General features: G+C 46.4%; 1 protein-coding gene across 3 annotated transcripts in view; it reads right to left on the reverse strand.

The window, feature by feature from the left end:
- Stat5b (signal transducer and activator of transcription 5B) overlaps nt 1–20,610 on the reverse strand; it is a 74,182-nt gene that overhangs the window by 34,158 nt on the left and 19,414 nt on the right. For 2 of the 3 annotated variants that reach the window (XM_051158632.1, XM_051158634.1), the window contains exon 2: nt 9,190–9,326. The exons of the other annotated variant lie outside the window; for it this stretch is intronic. The gene's annotated coding sequence lies outside the window, so the exon portion shown is untranslated. The remainder of the gene's footprint in view (nt 1–9,189; nt 9,327–20,610) is intronic. 3 annotated transcript variants of the gene reach the window in all.

A 20,610-nucleotide genomic window follows, 5' to 3' on the forward strand; every position in this document is an offset into this window, starting at 1 on the left:
GGTAGGAAATAGAGCCACTGAGAAGCTTTGCTTTCTACCCATGAAGAATGTAAAGGACACACACAACAGGAGGGGATCTGAATGCTCCCAGCGCAAACAGGTGAGAAACGCTGAGTGACATTTGGCAATTAAGCTGATCTGGTCATTATGTGCTGTTGTGTGAGACAGCATGCCCTTCTCCAAATATAAAGAGTTTGTGTCAGTTAAAATTTAAAAATATATAAAATAAAAACCCACTAAATAGTACAGTCACATTCATTTTACTTTTAAGATTTATTTACTTATTATCTATACACTATTCTGCCTGCAGGCCAGAAGAGGGCACCTGATCTCCTTAAGGATGGTTGTGAGCCACCATGTGGTTGCTGGGAATTGAACTCAGGACCTTTGGAAGAGCAGTCAGTGCTCTTAACCTCTGAGCCATCTCTCCAGCCCTCATTTTACTTTTTTGTTTTGTTTTGTTTTTTCGAGACAGGGTCTCTCTGTGTAGCCTTGGCTGTCCTGGACTCTCTTTGTAGACCAGGCTGGCCTCGAACTCACAGCGATCTGCCTTCCTCTTCCTCCTGAGCGCTGGGATTAAAGGCGTGCGCCACCATGCCCGGTCCTCATTTTACTTTAAAGCGTGACTTTTATCCACATAGACTATGAGAGGCTTGAGGTTATTACGTATCTCCTATAGCTCCTATAGCTCCTGCCCTCTTGCCTCCACTTCCTAAATGCTGAATATTCACTCCAGACAAAAGCTGCTCCCATGCCTTGTCAGCTTAAATGCATAATATCTAGAGTCTAATTAATGCTTTTCTTCCATGCCTGTCAGAACACTTCACTCTCACCAGGAAGCAACGTGCACAGGGGTGCACGCAGGGGCCCTACCCTCGTATGTACATGGCATCTATCCAGCCACTAGCTGCCCCTCCACCTGCACCGAGATGGCCCACCCACCGGGCGCGCGCGCATGCTCATCTCTGCTTATCGACAAGCAGCTGTCTTCAGTGCGTGACATCCTGACAAGGGAAGTGGTTTGTACCTCTGGTAAAGTCATCATAGCAGGCTACTCTAAACACTGGGAAGTGGATTCACTATCTCGTATTTTTAGGACAGTGTTGACAACCTGCTGAGCTCTGGTGCAGTCACACTTGTGGCGTTCACACTCAGCAGCGCAGCCTGGACGCAGAGTGCTGTACCGCTAAACACGCTCAGCACCAGTGTTGACCCAGAACACCAAGACCTATCCAAGGACGGGGGAAGGTTATACCAAGGGACCACAATGCTACAGCTGTACTGAGAGCCAAAGGAACGGGTGTCTACTATGACAGGAATTAGCACTGGGGACCAAGAGAACTTTGCCAATGGACTGAACAAACTCTGGCTTGAGGAAAGATGAGGGTTTAAGGTGCATGCAGAGAGATTCGGGTTGCTGGGTTAGTTTTTATTACCCGGAGCATTTGTAACTACTGAGTTTTTCTTTTCAGTGTGGTAGCAGAGCTCGGACCTAGGGCCTCATGCATGCTAGGTGAGCACTGTGATGGGAGGCTATGTCCCCAGTAGAATTAAGGTAGGAAACAAGATTAATGTCCTGAAGATGACACTGAACTTAGCTCCGTACAGTTCTTCAAAACATCTGCCCCCTTAACTTCTGTGTCTCAAGCTTCCAACCTACTAATGACGGGGAGATGTAGGTGTTTGGGGGGAGGTTGCAATAAAAGCAGGTTAATATGTGAGCCTGGCGTGGTGGCGCATGCCTTTAATCCCAGCACTTGGGAGGCAGAGGCAGGAGGATCTCTGTGAGTTCGAGGTCAGCCTGTTTTACAGAGAGAGAGAGAGAGAGAGAGAGAGAGAGAGAGAGAGAGAGAGAGAGAGAGAGAGAGAGAGAGAGAGAGAGAGAGAGAGAGAGAGAGAGAGAGAGAGAGAGAGAGAGTGTGTGTTCCAGGACAGTCAAGGCTACACAGAGAAACCCTGTTTCAGAAAACAAAACAAAACAACAACCAAAAACCAACCTGCAAACTGGTTAATATGTGTAAGTTCATAACACAGCACATGAGAAGAGTCAGCCCCCCAGAAGGGCCAACGGTTCTTTCACGCTTACCACAGGACTTCCTTCTCCCCACCTCCATCTTAACCCAACTCAGCCAACTTTTCCCAAGTCAATACTCTAACTGATAGACAGCTCTTGCTACTCTTCTGCTTAACCAACACTGTTCCACAGGATAAAATATACCTTCCTTTGAAAATAAGGTATTCCGGGCCAGGAGAGATGGCTCAGCGGTTAGGAGCACTGACTGCTCTTCCTATAGGACCTGAGTTCAATTTCCAGCAACCACATGGCAGCTCACAATTGTCTGTAACTCCAAGATCTGACACCTTCACACAGACATACATGTAGCCAAGACACCAATGAACACAAAATAAAAAGCAAACAAACAAATAAAATAAGGTATTCCTTGTCTTATTTTTATCGTATGTGTGTGTGCATGCCCATGTGTGCACGGACCACAGCATGCCTTTGGTGGTCAGAGAATAACTGTAGGGGTTTATTCTTCTACTGTGTGAGCTGTGGGGACTGAACTCAGGTTGTCAGGCTTGGTGGCAATCACCATTATCCACTGAGCCATTTTGTTGGCCCCAATTTCTTAATCAGTTTCACTGACATAGGACTTCTACAGACAAGAACCTACAGGAGGGTGGGGCAGAGGCACTGTGAGTCCTGTTCTCCCAACTCGGAAGGAGAGTGCTGAAAACTGTGGAGGACAAAGGAGGCATGAGACTAGTTAGGTTTACATGCACACATACACACATGCACATGCACGCACGCATGCACGCACATGCGCGCGCGCGCGCACACACACACACACACACTGTGATTGCCTTCATGGAATGCCCACAATAGGCAAATTCAAAGAGAGAAAACAGGAAGGTTGGATTTTTGGGGGAAGTGATGAAAATACATCAGGGTGAGACACTGGTGATGGCTGTACACCATCCAAAAGACACTGAATTTTGGATATCTTAGAAGGCGATGTGGCCAGCGAAATGGCCCTCAGGTAAAAGCACTGTCATACAAGTCTGATGACCTGAGTTTGACCCCTGCAACCCACAGTGGAATAAAGAGCAAACACTCAAAATTGTCCTCTGACCCCCACATGCGTGGGCATGCCCACACCCACACACACATACACACCCACCCCCCCCCACACACGCACATATGCACGCATGCACGCACACACGCGCGTGCACAACCCCCAAACAAAATAAAAAGATGAATTTTATGATATTTGATTCTATCTCAATAAAATTGTTATTGAAAAAGAGACAGAAGTCAGGCACGGTGGCACACACCTTTAATCCCAGCACCAAGATACAGAGGCAGGTGGATCTTTTTGAGTCAGGGGCCAGCCTGGTCTACATAGAAAGTTGTAGGCCAGCCAGGGCTACACAGTGAGACCCTGTATTAAAAAATAAAATAAAACAGAGACAGAAGTAGGACACTTGACCCCCATCTCTCAATGCCAAGAGCCCCTGTCTGTGCCGTGTGTGTGTGTGTCCTGCTACCACCGCCCGACACTGCCCGTGCCCCAAGGACTTGTGGTGAGTTGGCATGTTGCTCTCTCTACTTTTCCGCATGTTGTCACATTTCACATTTTAAAAGAGAAAGAAGAAAATGGAATGAGAAACCTAGTACTGGGAGACTCTGATATTTTAGCAAAGGCTAGGGCCAGTTGGCAGATGTACCGAATGTATAAACACTGGTTCTGATCTGAAAAGTTCCAGGCGAGGAGCCAGCATTGCAAACTATTAAACCTCCCGGCACCCGCTGAGGACTGAGAGGAGGATAAAGGCCAGGTCCCCGGTCATGCTGACGGTCTCCCCGTCAGTGTCAACATTATTACTGTCTTAGGTGGGGATGGTTGCCGGATAGGGAGAACTTTGAGAGCCAGAAAATATGAAAGGCAGGATTAATTAGAGGCTCAAGACGATGTTCGTACTGGCCTGACATTGAGCAAGGATAGAGTCAAATGACCACATCCAAAAGTAGGTCAATACCAGATCCACCTGCCCTTTAAAAAAAGAAAACAAAACGGAAAAGGCCCAACACTAGCTTATAAGCAACCAGAAAGGCAGTTCTCTTTTAGGAAACAGATTATATTATCAAGCAGATCGGAAGGGAACAGGAGTAAAAGCGTTTGGCCCACAAAGAAACAAACAAGGAAGAATTGGCCCAGGCAACACTGATAATAACATTCTAGGAAGTCAGTCATACGTCTTCACCTCACAGCCGTGTCACCGTGTGTTACTGTAGGAAGAGGTAATGACGGGAGGGACAGGAGGGAAAGAAGGGGCACGCTGCTTGGTAAGTGCAGAAAGTAAGCTTGCTAGTGGGCTTCGTACATTTGACCTCCATTTACATTATTTTTTAAAAAAAGATTTATTTATTTATGTACACACTGTTCTGCCTGCATGTACACCTGCAGGCCAGAAGAGGGCACCAGATCTCATTACAGATGGTTGTGAGCCACCATGTGGTTGCTGGGAATTGAACTCGGGACCTTCGGAAGAGCAGACGGTCCTCTCAACCTCTGAGCCATCTCTCCAGCCCTGTACATTTATATTATTACAACATGCATAAGCTCAAAAATAAAACAGGCTGGGCCAGGGAGACGGCTCAGCTGATAAAGCACTGGGTGTGCTGACACTAGGATCTGAGTTTAATCCCCGGGATCCACGTCAAACAGCAGTACGCACTTGTAACCCCAGGGCTGGGAAGGCAGCCATGAGGATCCCTGGAGCTTGCTGGCCACTATAGCCCAGCTGGCAAGTGCCAGGCTCACTAAGATACCCAGTCTCAACCTTCCTAATGCCACACCCTTTAATAAAGTGACCACGGCCATAAGATTCCTCTCATTGTTAACATCATAACTGTTATTTTGCTACTGTTATAATTGATAATATAAATATCTGTGTTTTCTGATGGTCTTAGGTGACCCCTGTGGAAGGGGTGTTTGACCTCCCTCCCCCTCCCCCGCCGACAAAGGGTTACGACCCACAGGTTGAGAACGGCTGGTATGGAGCAATTGAGCAAGACACTCAACATTGATCTCAGGCATCTATACACATGACTGCACACACACACACACACACACACACACACACACACACACACACACACACACAGTAGACCCAGACAAGAAGCATCACCGCTGCTAAAGCCAGTCTCTGGGAACAGAATGTTCTTGCAGTTGCATGCTATTCACAAAATAAAGAGGAGGCTGGAGACACTGCCCAGCAGCGGGGCTATGGCCAAGAACGCACAAGGCCCTGATACCAACCCTCTGAACCTTTAAAACAAAAAGAGACAGGAAAAGGTAGGTCAGTAGGTGAATCTGGTGGACGGCACCCTAGCGGAGGTTAGGAAAAGTGGCGCTATACACCTCCAGAGCTGATAGGCGAAGAAGAAAAGAACTAAACTACGAAGAATGAGGAAGAAACCATCAACAGTGCCAGACTCTGCAGCCCCCGCGCCTCCCCCACCCCGGAATGACATTGCCCCTGGGCAAGGATGACAGAACACACATGAAACGCATGCTGTTTCTCAGTTGAGGAACAGAACGCAGCACTGGGGGCAGCTCTGCCAGAGAAATATGAATAGCAACTGCAACTAAATTACACGCCTGGGCAAAAAAAAAAAAAAAAGGAAAAAAGAAAGAAAGAAAGAATCAAGAAGCATGTGCCACATGGGAGAAGCAACAGCTCCTGCATGTTGTCCTTTGACCTTGGTATGTAGATTCACTTACACACACACACACACACACACACACACACACACACACACACACGAGGTGGGGGTGGGGGGAGAGGGAGGTGTTTGTTTGTTTATTTTCTGAGACAGGGTCTCTCTGTGTAGCCTTGGCTATCCTGGACTCACTTTGTAGACCAGGCTGTCCTCAAACTCACAGCGATCCACCTGCCTCTACCTCCCACGTGCTGGGATTAAAGGTGTGCGCCACCACTGCCCAGCCTGTTTGTTTATTTTTTAAAGCAGAAACACAGCTTTAAAAGACCTTATTGAGAGAATGAAAGAAAGTTTAGGATGGCTTATATGTTGGTTATTATTGTGTCTTCTGTGGCCTTAAAGCGGCTGTATGGCAGGAGATGACCCTGAACTTCTGATGCTCCTGCCTCTGCCTCTGGTGTGCTGGGATTACCGCGTGGTAATCACACATTGTTTATGCACTGCTGAGAACCCCACCCAGGGTCTTGTACATGCTGGGCGAGTGCTTTCCTATCTATCAAGGGCACATTCCCAGCCTTCGAGTCAGAGCTGAATGTCTTGAGGGTGACGAGGTGTTGGGGTTGTGCTAGGAGGTGCCCTAGTTCTTGGTGCACGTACTCCAGCCTCTAAGGCTAAGGAGTCACGAAGTCTGCATTTTCACCTTCAAAAGAAGGGAAGCGTGGTGTGTGTGGGAGTGGTAACATAGACGTGGCAACTGTTCACAGTTGGTAAAGTCTGTCTGGGGCTCACTCATTTCTGTTCTTTCAACTTCCCAGGACAGCAACTTATTTTCAAAATCAGAATTAAGAGTAAACATTTTAAAAGAGAAAAACAAGGCCATTAAACTAGCAACTGCTGTCTCCTCTGGAACTGGTCCTGAGTGGTTCTAAAAGTCTGGACTTCTCCGACTGTGCACTGTGGGCGGGGTGGGGGTGGGTGGGTGGGTAGTGGTGGTGGTGGCGGTGGTGGTGGTGGAGATGCCAGCACCCTTGCCTGAGTATGCGCATGACCATCTCCAAGGCCAAACCTAACAAGCGACTTGAGCAGCCATTAGAGAAGAATTGCCGCTGTACCGTTTTCCAGATGACTGCAAGCGTTTGCTGGAACCCACAAATAATGGCATCTGCCTTACAGAAAATAAGAAACATGCTCCCAATATTTTCTTCATTAAAATTCATAGCCTCTCTCTTCCCATTGAGAATTACAGTACTGTTTCCACTTAGCAAAAAATTGCTTTGAAGAGTGTTTTGTTCTAGGTCAACTCCTAAGGGCAACCATTAGCTAAATAGTACGAAGTATTATGGGAGAAACTGAAAATAACATGAAACTGGGGGATGGGAAAGCTGTAACATATTAACCAGATGGAATAACACACAGCCACCTAAATCACATATAGAGGTGACTACACTGAAATGCAAACACCATGTCAACACATTTTTTGAGGATTAAGAAAAGAACGTAGTAAAAGTGTTTACAGAAGTCTAGTGAAGAAAAACCAGAGAAAGGTCGTAACAGTGTAAGCACCTGTTACATTAAGCAAAGGCATTTTTAGGTTGTTTTTTTTTTTTTTTTTTCAGTTATTAAATTGTGTCTAGAATTTGGGAGTGTGTTATTGGCATGAGTGAGGTCAAAGGCTTGATCCCCCATCTCGGATCACAAACTAAATAAGCTTTTCTTTCTTTTTTTTATAAAGTATTTTTTAAGATGTATTTATTTAAGTACACAATGTTTTGAATGCATGTACACCTGTATGCCAGAAGAGGGCTCCAGATCTCATGATGGATGGTTGTGAGCCACCATGTGGTTGCTGGGAATTGAACTCAGGACCTTTGGAAGAACGGGCAGTGCTCTTAACCTCAGAGCCATCTCTCCAGCCCCAGCTTTTCAAAAACATAACAGCTGAAACATAAAGTCAGTAACAATGGACTCCATGGAAACTAGGTTTAAAGAGTTACGCAGACACAGAAGATGGGTCGGGTAGGACAGCACAGGCTCTACTATTAGCACTTGAAAGTCTGAGGTGGCAGGATCCAGAGCTCAAGTCCAGCCTGAACCACACAGTGAGTACCTGAGACAAAGACACAAAAAAAAACCACAGGATCATGTACTCTGGTGCCTCACATTTGACCATGTCCCCTGGAGGGGGAGACCTGGTGGCACTCAGAGGAAGGACAGCAGGTTACCAAGAAGAGACTTGATACCCTATGAGAATATATAGGGGGAGGTAATCCCCCTCAGGAACAGTCATAGGGGAGGGGGAATAATGGGAAAATGGGGGGGGGGAATGGGAGGATACAAGGGATGGGATAAACATTGAGATGTAACAAGAATAAATTAAAAAAAAAAAAAAAACCACAGGAAGGGGCTACAGAATGGGGCTCAGGGGTTGAGAGAGTTTGCCGGGTACCAGTCAGGACCAGAGAGCTCAGGTCCCAGCAGCAACATAACAAGCTGGCAAAATGCCTGTCACTCTATTTCAGAGGGATCTAGCCCCTTCTGGTCTTCTGCTCATGCACCTGCTCATATGCGTGCACATATATCCATGCGCGCGCGCGCGCGCGCACACACACACACACACACACACACACACACACACACACTATTAATTAGTTTCTTTTTTAAAGACAGAGGAAGAGACAGCTTGTCAGTGCCCAGGTTATGACACTGCCTTACCAACTAGATATCCTTGATTTTAAGTAGGGCATGAAACAGTAGAACTTTAGTTATAAAATATTTCTTTAAAGGAACGCGATCCTATCACTGTCAGATACTTAGCAACTCAATATGTTTTCAAGTAGCGGGTCCAGATTACAAGCGGCGGGTAAGATTAGTGTAGAACTGACGTCTATTTATATGTGCTGTCAGCTCTCTTTTCACCCTTGGCATGACCAAAAAACAAACAAACAAACACCAATTTAACAGCAGCTGCAGACGGAATGAAAACCACAGAAACCAGTTCAGAACAGTATAACAATTCCTTTAAAAAAAAAAAAAAATCACACTTCTAGCATGTGAATCTTACACCTCCCGGAAATTGGCTGGCATGATGGACAGTAAAGAGCAACAATTCAAGGCCTCTGGAAAGCTGCTGGGATGACATGAGGCAACAGAAAGCCTCAGCTGTTAGCTCCTGACTTGACTCCTACTAGAGGCTGATGGGACTGCGAGAGAAACAGGCTCGCCTGATTGGTATCAACTCAGTTTGCACTAAGAACCTATACGTAGTCCAGACTGGGCTGGAATGGTGTAGACCAGGCTGGCCTTGCTCTCTCAGTCCCACTGCCTCAGTCTAAGTGTTAGCGTTGCAAGAGGGCACCCTGCATCACTTCTGCTCATCAGCGCTCACTCTCATTCAACCACCTTTGCTACCAACAGCCAATCTAGGAGACAGACCACGAATACGTTGGAAAAGGCGCACCTACCTACTGAGCACGAGTCAAATGCAGGTTCAGGTTGCTGTATTGCGCACACTCACATGAATTACCATCCATTTTTACTTTGGGTCACAGACATGGTATTTTGCATAAGAGCTTCTTGCTTAGAAAATTAAAATGTTTTCCTGCCAGGAAAAAAAAAAAAAAAAAGTTACTGGAAAAAAAATGGTTATCCAGGTAGAAGACTCAATATCACTATCAGGACATTTAATGATGAGATGAGTTGAAACAGTAGGCTGCCCACCCTCACTACCTCACTGCCACTGGGGACTCTGCCATCAAAATGGAATCGCTTTTGCTAAAAACATCTTCTTTCACTGTGCAGCAGCTAACACATGTAAACACAGCTCAGCACCACGACCAGGGGCCTGTGCAGGGCTCCTGCTCCTAATGGCTGGTGCCTTAGGCAGCCGGGCTAGAGGCAGAATTCTGTCTACCCTCCTTCACCGTTCACCGGCTGCAATGTTACAGGAAGAAGCAAAGAGCAGCGATTTCCTTCCAAAAGGTCAGCTGCTTCCGACAGACCAAACAGAGAGCTGCAAGTTCTCGCCAACTTCCCCTCTGCCGCTAGTACGCAATCACATCTTGTTTCCAGTAAAGCTCCCAAGAAAAACAAGCAAACGGAGACCCAGGATGTCTGCCACCAAAGGGTCTTTCTCGGCTGCCTTAAGCTGAAAGCAGCAGGAACAGGAGGCCCCCTGCTTTCTAAACAGCAAGGGCACCATTAAGAACTGCTAGCTTCAAAGTGAGATCACTCTTGGGAGGAGGTGCGTGGAAGGCCAAGAACCATCTTAGATTTTAACTAATTGTTTATTCCCCCACCCCCTTCTGTATGTTTTGCGTGTGGTGCGTGTGTGCCGTGGCACATGTGTGGCAGTTAGAGGACAGAGTCTGTTCTCTCCATCCACTATTTGGGTCCCAGCTACCAAGCTTGGGTCTTCAGGCTTGGTGGCAAGTGCCTTTAACCACTGAGGCATTGTGCTGGCCTCCCCACTCTTATATTTTACATGAACAATCCAGAAGTCCCTATCTGAAAATGAGATAGTAATATGGTGATAAGAGTGACATTTAAGGTCTCTGAGTGATTGACAAAATTAAAATGTCAGCCTTTTCTTTTCTTAAACTAAAGGCAAAAGTAGTCATGGGGGCTGGAGAGATGGTTCAGCAGTTAAGAGCACTGGCTGCTCTTCCAGAGGTCATGAGTGCAATTCCCAGCACCCACATGGGTAGCCCACAACTGTCGGTTAACTCCAGTTCCAGGTGCTCTGACACTCTCACATGGACATACATGAAGGTAAAACACTGATGCATGTCAAATAAAAAAATAATAAAATCATTTAAAAAAAATTAAAACAAACCAGTCAAACTAACAAAAAGCCTAGCCATCTACTATGCCTGGCATGCATTCGGTGCTAAAGCCCCAGAGGCTCCAGAGAATGCACATACAGTTTCTGAGATTACACGTGGAGAAAAGACCACCAAGCTGATGAGCAAAGAGAGGTTTAAAGTCTTCTTCAGATCGTAATGCCAAATGCTTAAAATGACGCTGGAGGTTTTAGTGCCCACTCCCCCCTCAACAGCACTGTAGTCTGGCACAGACTTGTATAAATGAAGACAGTGCCAAACTACAGAAGAGTTTGTATTTGGTTCTCCTAGAGGTCACAGTGTAAGATCCCAGTGCAAAGAAGGAGATGAAGCAAAATGAAGGTTTTAAAGGTTTCTCTGTCTGCTAAGTTCCTGCCTTAACTCTTACATATGTCTGGCAAGAAAATGTGATGGGCTAGACTGGGAAGAGAGCTTCCGTTGGTAAAGAACTTATCTGGCAAGCACGAGGACCTGAGTTCAAATCCGTAGAGCCCACAGTGGTGAATGTTTTATAATTCCAGGAATGGCAAGATGAGGGAGAGAGCTAAGGTTGCTGCCCACCTAATATAGTCTACTTGATTAGGTTCCAGGCCACCAAGAGGACTTGTCAAACTAAAGGTGCAAGGTGTCCGAGGAATGACATACAAACTTGTCTTCTGACCTCTGCACACATGAACACACACACACACACACAGGAAAAGAAAAAAAATTACACATATGACGAGTCCCTCTGACAGGCTTGCATGGCATGCTACCAGCTCCGTGTGGTTTCTAACTACTTTCTTTCAGGTTGTGGTGGCAAGAAAGACACCAGGCTTTTTGTGGGAGGCGCTCGGAGGCGCTCGTTCCTCTGCAGAAGCTTTGATGATGGAGCGCTTAACCCCAGGCTCAGAGCAGCCAGCGTGAGATGAAGACAACTGAGAGCTCCTGGGGTGAAAACACTTGTTACATAGGCTAAATTAAGCTACATACTGGAAACAGGTTCATGTTGACACAAAGTAAGAGACTTAATTTCCACTCCTCTGCTTCCCAGCAGCAGGGGGGCTGGCACTCACTGGAGAAGGCAGTGGCAGAAGAAACAGTGGTCCTGGAAAGCAGAAGATATGAAAAAGACCAAGGAGCTATTACCACATGCCATGCACACCTGTGCACTCTGCATGCGTCCTCAATAAGTCTCTCAAGGACACCTGAGGTGTCTCTAAATAGTGTCACTATGCTACAAATGTGGCAACAGGCTTAAGTGTTAGGGCTCTCAAATTCCCTAAGAGGCCTCACACCTTCAGAGAGCATGCGCTCAGCCACACGGCTTTGCTCATGAACTAGCCTCACTATTGATGGCCATGGAGATGAGTCAGTGGATAAAGACCCTGACATCAAACCTGACAACCTGAGTTTGATTCCCGGGACCCACATGGTAGAATCAGAAAACAGATTTTTTTTTTTTTTTTTTGAGACAGAGTTTCTCTGTGTAGCCTTGGCTGCCCTAGACTCGCTTTGTAGACCAGGCTGGCCTCGAACTCACAGAGACCCGCCTGCCTCTGCCTCCCAAATGCTGGGATTAAAGGCGTGCGCCACCATGCCCGGCTCTAGAAAGCAGATTCTTGCAGTTGTTCTTTGACACCTGCATGTACACTGTGGCATACACATGCATTTGTACACACACACACACACACACACACACACACACACACTATTTTTTTTTTAACGAAAAATCCTCCTTTAGCTCAAAGCAGTTCTCTCTAAAGCATACCCCTTTGTCCCGAGGCTGCCTTAGAGTAAAAGCTACAGAATAAATTATCCCAGAGTGCAATTTCCAAACAGCCACAGCCTTAAAAAAAAGCTTTAAATCAGAGTCCTTCTGGAAGCCATTAAGCATCACTGGAGGCAGCCATAGGAGGACTTGGTGTCCTCTTCATTTTTCTGAACCAATCAGAAGTCAGCTGAAAAAGGTTGTAAGGGGGCCAAGGGGAGGACCATCCTGGGAGCTCTGTGTTGAGGAGAAAGCCTTGGTCCTGACAGCTCACCGTCAGAATGGGCAGTGAGCCGTGTTAAGATGCCAGCTGTACTAATCCGAACCACAGGCCATGCTCAACTCTGGTTTTCCTCAAGGGACAATGCCACTCACACTGAAGAGAAAACACTTCATCAACTATGTGGGGGGTAGAGGGGCAGGACAGGACTGTCCAATACAGAGGGCTGAAGCTGGGCATCACCTGGGGGCCTGTTGACAAAACAGTAATAACTCAGTGTCCATTTACCTAATGCTGGTGCACCTAAACCCAGAGAGGTGTGAGTCCCTGCGCTACTAAGTAAGCCACAGAAATAACCATGCTGCTATCTCAGTGTGCTTCTAATATGAGTTGAGTGCCAGGAATCCTCAGCGTTCACCAAGCCACGCTGGGAAGAAGCAGACAAAGGGAAAGCACCTCTGGATTTTGCCATATACGTGACCTGTCAAGGGGGAAACTGAGGACAAGGACACCTGGCACTCCCAAGCTCTTAAGAAAGAAGGTCCCTTGTACTCTTTGACAGAACAGCAATGCTGTGTGCTGCATCCTTCATCAATTTGATCATCTCAGTTTTAAAGGACAGACTGCATTACCTCTCTAGAGTTACAATTTACCCTGCGCTCTGCATGGTACATGGTAGGTATTTGGTAATTGAGCATTACATATAATTTCAGTAGATCCCCATGTTACGAAGGGAACCAAATTGGGAGGAATAGATAGTAGGGCCAATTATTTCCTTCAATGTGTTATTTTTAACACATTATTTGAATCCTCATTACAGGAGTAACGGGAGTGAATCACATTTTATAGAAACTGTGACGGAAGTTTTGACTCATCATTAGTGTAATCAACAGATGAACCATCCATAAACATCGTGACAAGCTTGTAAATTATAGCTAACGGCTTACTGCAGTGGCTCCAAAGAAAAGAAGGACACGGGCTGTGGCAACGCTGATCTGAGCTTGAAGCTTAAAAAAAAAAAAAAATTCCCTTCATCTCCGAGCAAACTAAACTGTTTCCTTGAATGACACTGCGAGAAAGAAGCTGGGTCTAAATGGAAGGGACAGCGCTCTCTAACAGCAACCGCACACTCCTTCGGTTACCATCCTTGCCGCTAAATGGCACCCAGAGAGATGTGTTACCATGCCGAAACAACACGATGAGGCCTGACATCCCCGATGCAGATTAAGATTGGGAAGATGACACACACAGAACCGATGTTATTCTTTTCCCTCCGAGAGTTCTTCAGGCTGTAGGACACAATGCCAACTCAAGATGATATTTCAGTAGAAACAGCCACCTTTGACTACTGACGCTTTGTAAATTCGAGATGTATTTCCACGAAACGTGGTAAACTTAGCTACGGATGTCCCCAGTCCCTGCCAAAACTGACAAGCTGCTTGCTCAAAAGCTGTCACTAATTAGCTACTGCTGTAAAGAACACCGAAGGAAGTGCCAATAAAAGCATATTGAAATGAAAGAAGGCCCTATAACAAGGACTGGAAAACAGAACCTATTTGTGGCTGGTAAACTTTATACACACACACACACACACACACACACACACACACACACAGTCTATATCTGGGAGAAGTGGGGGTGGGGCAGTAACGGCTATAGATGCCAGTTCCTCTTTATACAGGAAGGGTGGGAGGATGCTCCTAGGATGCCACGAAGTCCCATCTCTGCTCTTGTCACCTTTCCAGGAAGACCTGAGCACAGGTAAGTCTTCTCTGTCAGGTTCTCTATCTCTGGTCCATTAGCACCTGTGTTTGTAAATACCACTGTAAGACTGGAATCTTCTATGTGCTTTTCACAGTCTACTGGCTTCAGTTGAAACATTTATGGTTCTGGATTGAACTGTTGGCCTTATGTTTTACCGGTTGAAATGGAGTCAAGGGAAGCAGTGTAGGTCCACTTGATATGGGGGAGGGGTGTGGCTGGGGGTGGGGTCCAGGTGGCTCTCTAAGGCTTTTTAGCCAGCCTGCCTAATTGGTACCAGTAAGAGACTCTGTCTCAATAAACAAGATGGAAGCTGGGAGCTTGCTCAGGGGGTAGCGTCTGACACACAAAGGCAAGGATGTGAGTTCATATCCCCAGAACCCACACACATTTCCAGTGGGCATAGGAGCCACCTGGAACCCCAGCCTCGGGAGATGCAGGAGGACCCACAGAGACTAGTCACATGTGCAGGCTCTGCTTTAAGGAGAGATCCTGTCTCAGTGATTAAAGTGGAAGAACAATCAAGGATAATTCTTGACAATAACCTCAGATCTTTACCCGCACACACACACACATACACACACACATACACACACACACACACACACACACACACAGATTCCGAACCAGAAGCTGAGGTGTAGCTCAGTGGTAGAGCACAGGGCCCTGGGCTCCAACTCCAGCACCAGAGAAAACAAGATTCCATTTGAAAGCTAAATTCAGACTGGTTTTTTTTTTGGTTTTGGTTTTGGTTTTTGTTTTTTTTTTTGAGTCAGGGTCTCATGTAGCACAGGGTGGCTTTGAACTTGCTATGCAGTGAAGGCTGGTCTTGAACTCCTGATCCTCCCCTACCTCCATCCGTGAGTGCAGGAATTATCACGCTTGGAACACTTTTCAAGTCATTCTCTGAGGCCGGCTCCCCTTCCCTCCTTGTTATATCTATAAGAACATTATAGCTAGCTCTGGCATGGTTTTTGCATTCCGCCCTCTGTATCTCTCTCTGCTTTAAGGCGAGCTACTGGAGAGCTGGGACTACTTTGTTTCTATCTGGACCCAAAGGGTAGGGTTGCCTCTGTGCCAACTACTCAAAAAAAAAAAAAAAAGAATGAACAAGAAAGAAAAAGAGAAGGAAGGAAGGGAAGGAAGGGGAGAGATAGAAAACGGGAGGAAAGGAAGAACAAAAATATAGTAAGAATGGGGGAAGCGAGACCGTCGACAAGCATGGGCCTATGATTTCATAGTGGGGCCCGCCATTAAACTCTCTTTTGTCGTTTGGGCCCTCTGTGTGGAGAATGCTAACTGTCTGCATAAGCAATTACAGGAGCGTACCAGTGGTTGTCCAGCCCATAATGACGTTTAAAGGAGAACAATTTGTTTTATGAAACATGGAAAAAGACTAATCTCCAATATTACTGCTGGTGCAGGCTTATCAGCAGGACTCGGAGGCGATAAGCCCGCAGGCGTCCTGAGTAGGAATCACAGCTTCAAAGGCTTAATGCCCCCCTAGTGGTGTGCCACCAACTGTTGCATTAACTCGTCTCTGGAGCCTTCCTGTGTGCACATCACTACCTAGGTCTGGGCACAGAGCAAGAACTAGAGCACCAGGGAGGAGAGGGCTGTCAGGTCTCTGAGGATGGGAGGAGAGGGTGGCAGTGACAAAGGAAGGGACAATTACTGTGTGAGTCCCCTTAGGTGAGGTTCACAGAAGAGTCCAGTTCACGCAGACAATAGACTGGTGGCAGCTGGGGTGAGGGCAGATGGAGAGTTATTCTTTAACGAACAATTTTTGTTTTGGATGACAGGGTGATTGCATAACGTGTGTGTGTCCTTAGTGACACTGAACTGACCACTTGAAAAATGGTTCAAGTCAGGGCTGGGGACGTAGAAGCTTGGTGATGGCTAGCCTTAGCCCATGTGAGGCCAGGACAGACCACAGTCTCTCTGCCTGCCAAATTTTTTAAATAGCATGTTTTATTATATGTTATTACAATTTTTAAAACCAGGGAGCAATTTTATCTAGTAGATACATACTCCCCGCCCTGGCCTCATCTTTAACTCTGCAAATGCAAAGGAAGCCAAGCGCTCTCCTGTCTCTTTCCTTTCTTCCACAGAAAAGGGCAAGTCTTCCTGAGAGTTGATGCTCTCTAGATATACCAGCTGTGCTGAGAGTGAAGGGGAATAAAGGGAATCAAGGTGTCAATCAAAGGTGCATCAATGAGCATCTCCTTGCCTTCAATACAGAACTGGAGCAAGCCTCTCACAGAAACAGAAAGCATTTGTTGGGCTCCCATTACATGCCAGGCTCAGCTGTAGATACCAACACACAGTGATGACCACAGCCGACACACATTCCCCAAACTTGAATGCTAGTATCTCATATTAAATGCGTGGAGGTTGTTGTGCATACTTTAATTGTGCCTCTGCTATATTTCATGGTCTTGTTTTCCATTCTCTTCCACTTCTGTTGAGGGAAAGAGGATGCCACCAGATTCTAAAACCTTACAGGTGAGCATCATAGTGTCTGTATCCAAACCAATACTTGAAAAGATACCTTTAAAAGTCTGCCAAAACATCAGATCAACAGGGATTACTGACTTTGGGGAAATCGCAAACGTGTGCAGGCAATTCCTGATCAAATCAGGACATCTGCTCACCACTGCCAAAAGCCGATCATCTTTATGCACCGAACAAATCGGGGTCACGCAAGAACAAAACAGGGGAGAGTGAGTCTAGCCCTCTTCTACGGTGCAGTTTTACTGGGGGGAAACTAGACACAATCAAACCAAATCCTCTTTCAAAGAGGATCTGCAGATTAATCACTACCAAGTATGGAGTTAAATTCTACGGGGATGAATGTCCCCCCCACACACACAAAGCGAGCAGTACAGGTGGCGGGCAGTCTCTTCTCCCCACAGAATAAAATGTAGGTCAAACGCCACTAACACAGAAAATGTCATCATGCTTAAAACCTGCCTGTAACAAAAATATGTGAAATATTTGAAAATGACCACTTGTTTCTTAATTCAGCACTGTGGAAGCATCAACATAATAGACTTTAAAGCAAAAGACATCGGTTACTTTGGACCACGACAACTTTCACATGGGCTCTTAAATTTCCATCTTTAAGGAAACGACTTCAGGATTCTAGATTATGCTGTGAGGATATATTTGGGAGGAGGTGTCTTTCCCATTCATGGGCACCGTCCCTCATTATTATCTTCTTGTTATATTTTTGTATGTATTTGGGGAGTGTGGGTGCCACACACCCATGTGGAGGTCAGCGGACAACTAGAAGGAGTCGGGTTTCTCTTTCTGCTGCTTGGGTTCTGGGGCCTGTTCTCCGGGTGACAGGGCTGGGAACAGGCACCGTCACCGGCTGAGCCATCTCTCCAGCTCCATCTCTCATTTCTTATGGAGATATAAATTACATTATGGAAAAACAATTCGCATCAAGATATTTTCAATATTACAGTGAACTTAACGCTTGCCTTGGAGTAAAGCTAATGAGAACTGTACTTGACATGTTAATGGCCAACAAATCTGACAGGGATGAGGTCACATTCAAAGCAACACAGAAGTTCTATCCAGTTCCTCAGAAGTTGCTTTCAGGAACTAGGGGTCTAAAATAACTATCAGGATTAAACAATGTAGGCCCAGATTGGGGGCACATGCTTATAACCCCAGGACTTGGAGACAGAGGGAGGACAATCATGGAGTGCCCTGGGTTCAAGGTAAGCCTGTGCTCCACTGTGAGACCATATCTCAAAATCCAAACTAAACCAGATATGCCAAGTAGGAAGTGGGCTGAGAGATGGAGAAGGCAGAGCTCAGCACCATCGGCTTGCCAGCATCTCTCTGCAGTGGGGGTCCTGAAGCTCTCGGGTCTGGTCTTCATGTCCACCTGGAGACAGCAGCTTTCTCCAGAGCTTGGCAGTTTAAGGAGGACACCTCTCATCCCTCACTGAAAATCACATCCTCACTAGCTCCCCAAACTAAAGCAACCGAGGGGAAATGTGTGGAGAGAATCAACTCTTCATTTGTCACTAGATTCAAGCTTAGGACACCGACTTTCATGGCATGGTTAATTTTTCTTACTGTGTATCTACATGATGTGTGTCAGAGTGCATGTAGCACAGCAAGCATGTGGCAGTTCAGGGGACAATTTTGTGGGAGTTAATTCTCTCCTTCCACCTTCACATGGGGTTCCGGCAACGGAACCGAGGCCTCCGTGCTTGGTCAGCAAGTGTCTTTTACCTGCTGAGCCGCCTCCCTGGCCCCTTAAGCCACCAACTCAGTAAGCATCTTGTCCTGAATAGAAAGAAGCCGAGTTCAAAACATGAGCACGATTTTTGTTTTTCTCAGCAAACTCAGTTTCACAAAGACAAGCGAGAAACCAAAACAATGTACACATACACATCCTGTAACAAAACAAAACCAGCAAAACTCCCAGCTGCCTAAAAGTCGTTTGATCACAGTGAGGCACACCTGAAACACAACGGCTGTTTCAGTCTCAGGGCATGAAGGCAATTCAGGTGGATGCCTCGCACCCTGCTCAAAGCTGCAGTAAAATCACCCAACGCCCTGTGTTTCCCTGCTCCCCGCCCAGTCTCCTTACAGATGGAACTACACTCCAAAATTTACCTGGGCATGTGCTCTTTGGACCACGGAACACCTCCCCCACAGACACCTGAGAAATTTCTAGAGGAACGCCTGACGAACCCCTGTTGCTGCAAGCTGACAAAGCCTCGGTTACCCTTTACACCTCAGGGTTTTGTTTCATTTTACATTTTAAATTGCATTTTTACCAAGCTATTAGAGAGGGGGCGCATCTATTCCATGGCGCATGTGTGGATGTCAGCAGTTAATTTTAGGACTAGGTTCACTCTTTCCACTGGGGATAGAACTCATGTTGTCAGGCTTAGCAGCAAAGGCCTGTTCTTTCTTTCTTTCTTTCTTTTCTTTCTTTCTTTCTTGGTTTTTTTTTTTTTTTTTTTGAAACAGGGTTTCTCTGTGTAGCCTTGGCTGTCCTGGACTTGCTTTGTAGACCAGGCTGGCCTCGAACTCACAGCGATCCACCTGCCTCTGTCTCCCGAGTGCTGGGATTAAAGGCGCGCACCACCATGCCCAGCCTGGCCTTTATTTTCTAAGCCCTATTGTTGGCCCTTATTTATCATCCATCCATCCACCCATTTATCTATTCATCTATGGGTTTTTGTTCAAGACATGGTTTCTCTGTGTAGCCCTGGCTGTCCTGGAACAGGCTGGCCCTGATCTTAGAGATCCGCTTGCCTCTGCCTCCTGAGTGCTGGCACTAAAGACGTGCCCTATCACTGCCTGGGTTATTTATTTATTTTCAGACAGGATCACATATGTTTTCCATGTGGCTAGCCTTAAGTGATTCTCTAGTTTGTATCCCAAAACGGGGACAACAGGTGTGTGCCATCATGCCCACCAGTTTAACGTCTGAGGAAAAGATATTAAAACTTCTTGACAGGAATATTAGGAGAAAGAAAGGAACCCCCCATACCAGTGTGCAGCCCTCCCCACCCCAACTGGGCTTTTCTGCTCCTAAGAGGGGAGGGGCCCAGAGCTGGGGAAACCCTATGCAGACACCAGAACAGGACTTCAGTCATGCGATGGGGATAACAAGCCATAGTGCAGCTGGGAGTCAGTGCCCCTTAGACAGCAGTGGCTCCAGTTCCTACAGGGAAAGAGTCCCTCTGTCCATCTGCTGTTTGTGAGCTGGACACCACAACCTGCCTCTGTTTTCAGAGACAAGGCAGACCATTCCAAGACTCCAATGAATGCCTAAAGCCTTGGGTAGGACCAAACCCTAAAACAGATGTTGTTATAGGGTGTTTTCTCTATACATACACCCCTATGGCTACATTTGATTTATATGTTAGGCACAATATAAAAATTACTAATTGTCCTGGCTGGTTTATTGTCAAACTGACATAAGCTCAATTATTCCCATAAGATTAGCCTGCAGACAAACTGGGCATTGTGGTGCAGGCCTTTAATCCCAGCACTCAGGAGGCAGAGGCAGGGGGATCTCTGAATGTGAGGCTAGCCTTGTCTACAAAGTAAGTTCCAGGACAGCCAAGGCTACACAGAGAAACCCTGTCTTGAAGAACCAAAAGAAGGAGGAGGAGAAGAGGAGGAGAAGAAGAGGAGGAGGAAGAGGAAGAGGAGAGGAGGAGGAAGAAGAAGAAGAAGAAGAAGAAGAAGAAGAAGAAGAAGAAGAAGAAGAAGAAGAAAGAAGAAGAAGAAGAAGAAGAAGAAGAAGAAGAAGAAGAAGAAGAAGAAGAAG

This window comes from Acomys russatus, chromosome 16 (genome assembly GCF_903995435.1).
Source record: "Acomys russatus chromosome 16, mAcoRus1.1, whole genome shotgun sequence".
Lineage (NCBI taxonomy): Eukaryota > Metazoa > Chordata > Mammalia > Rodentia > Muridae > Acomys > Acomys russatus.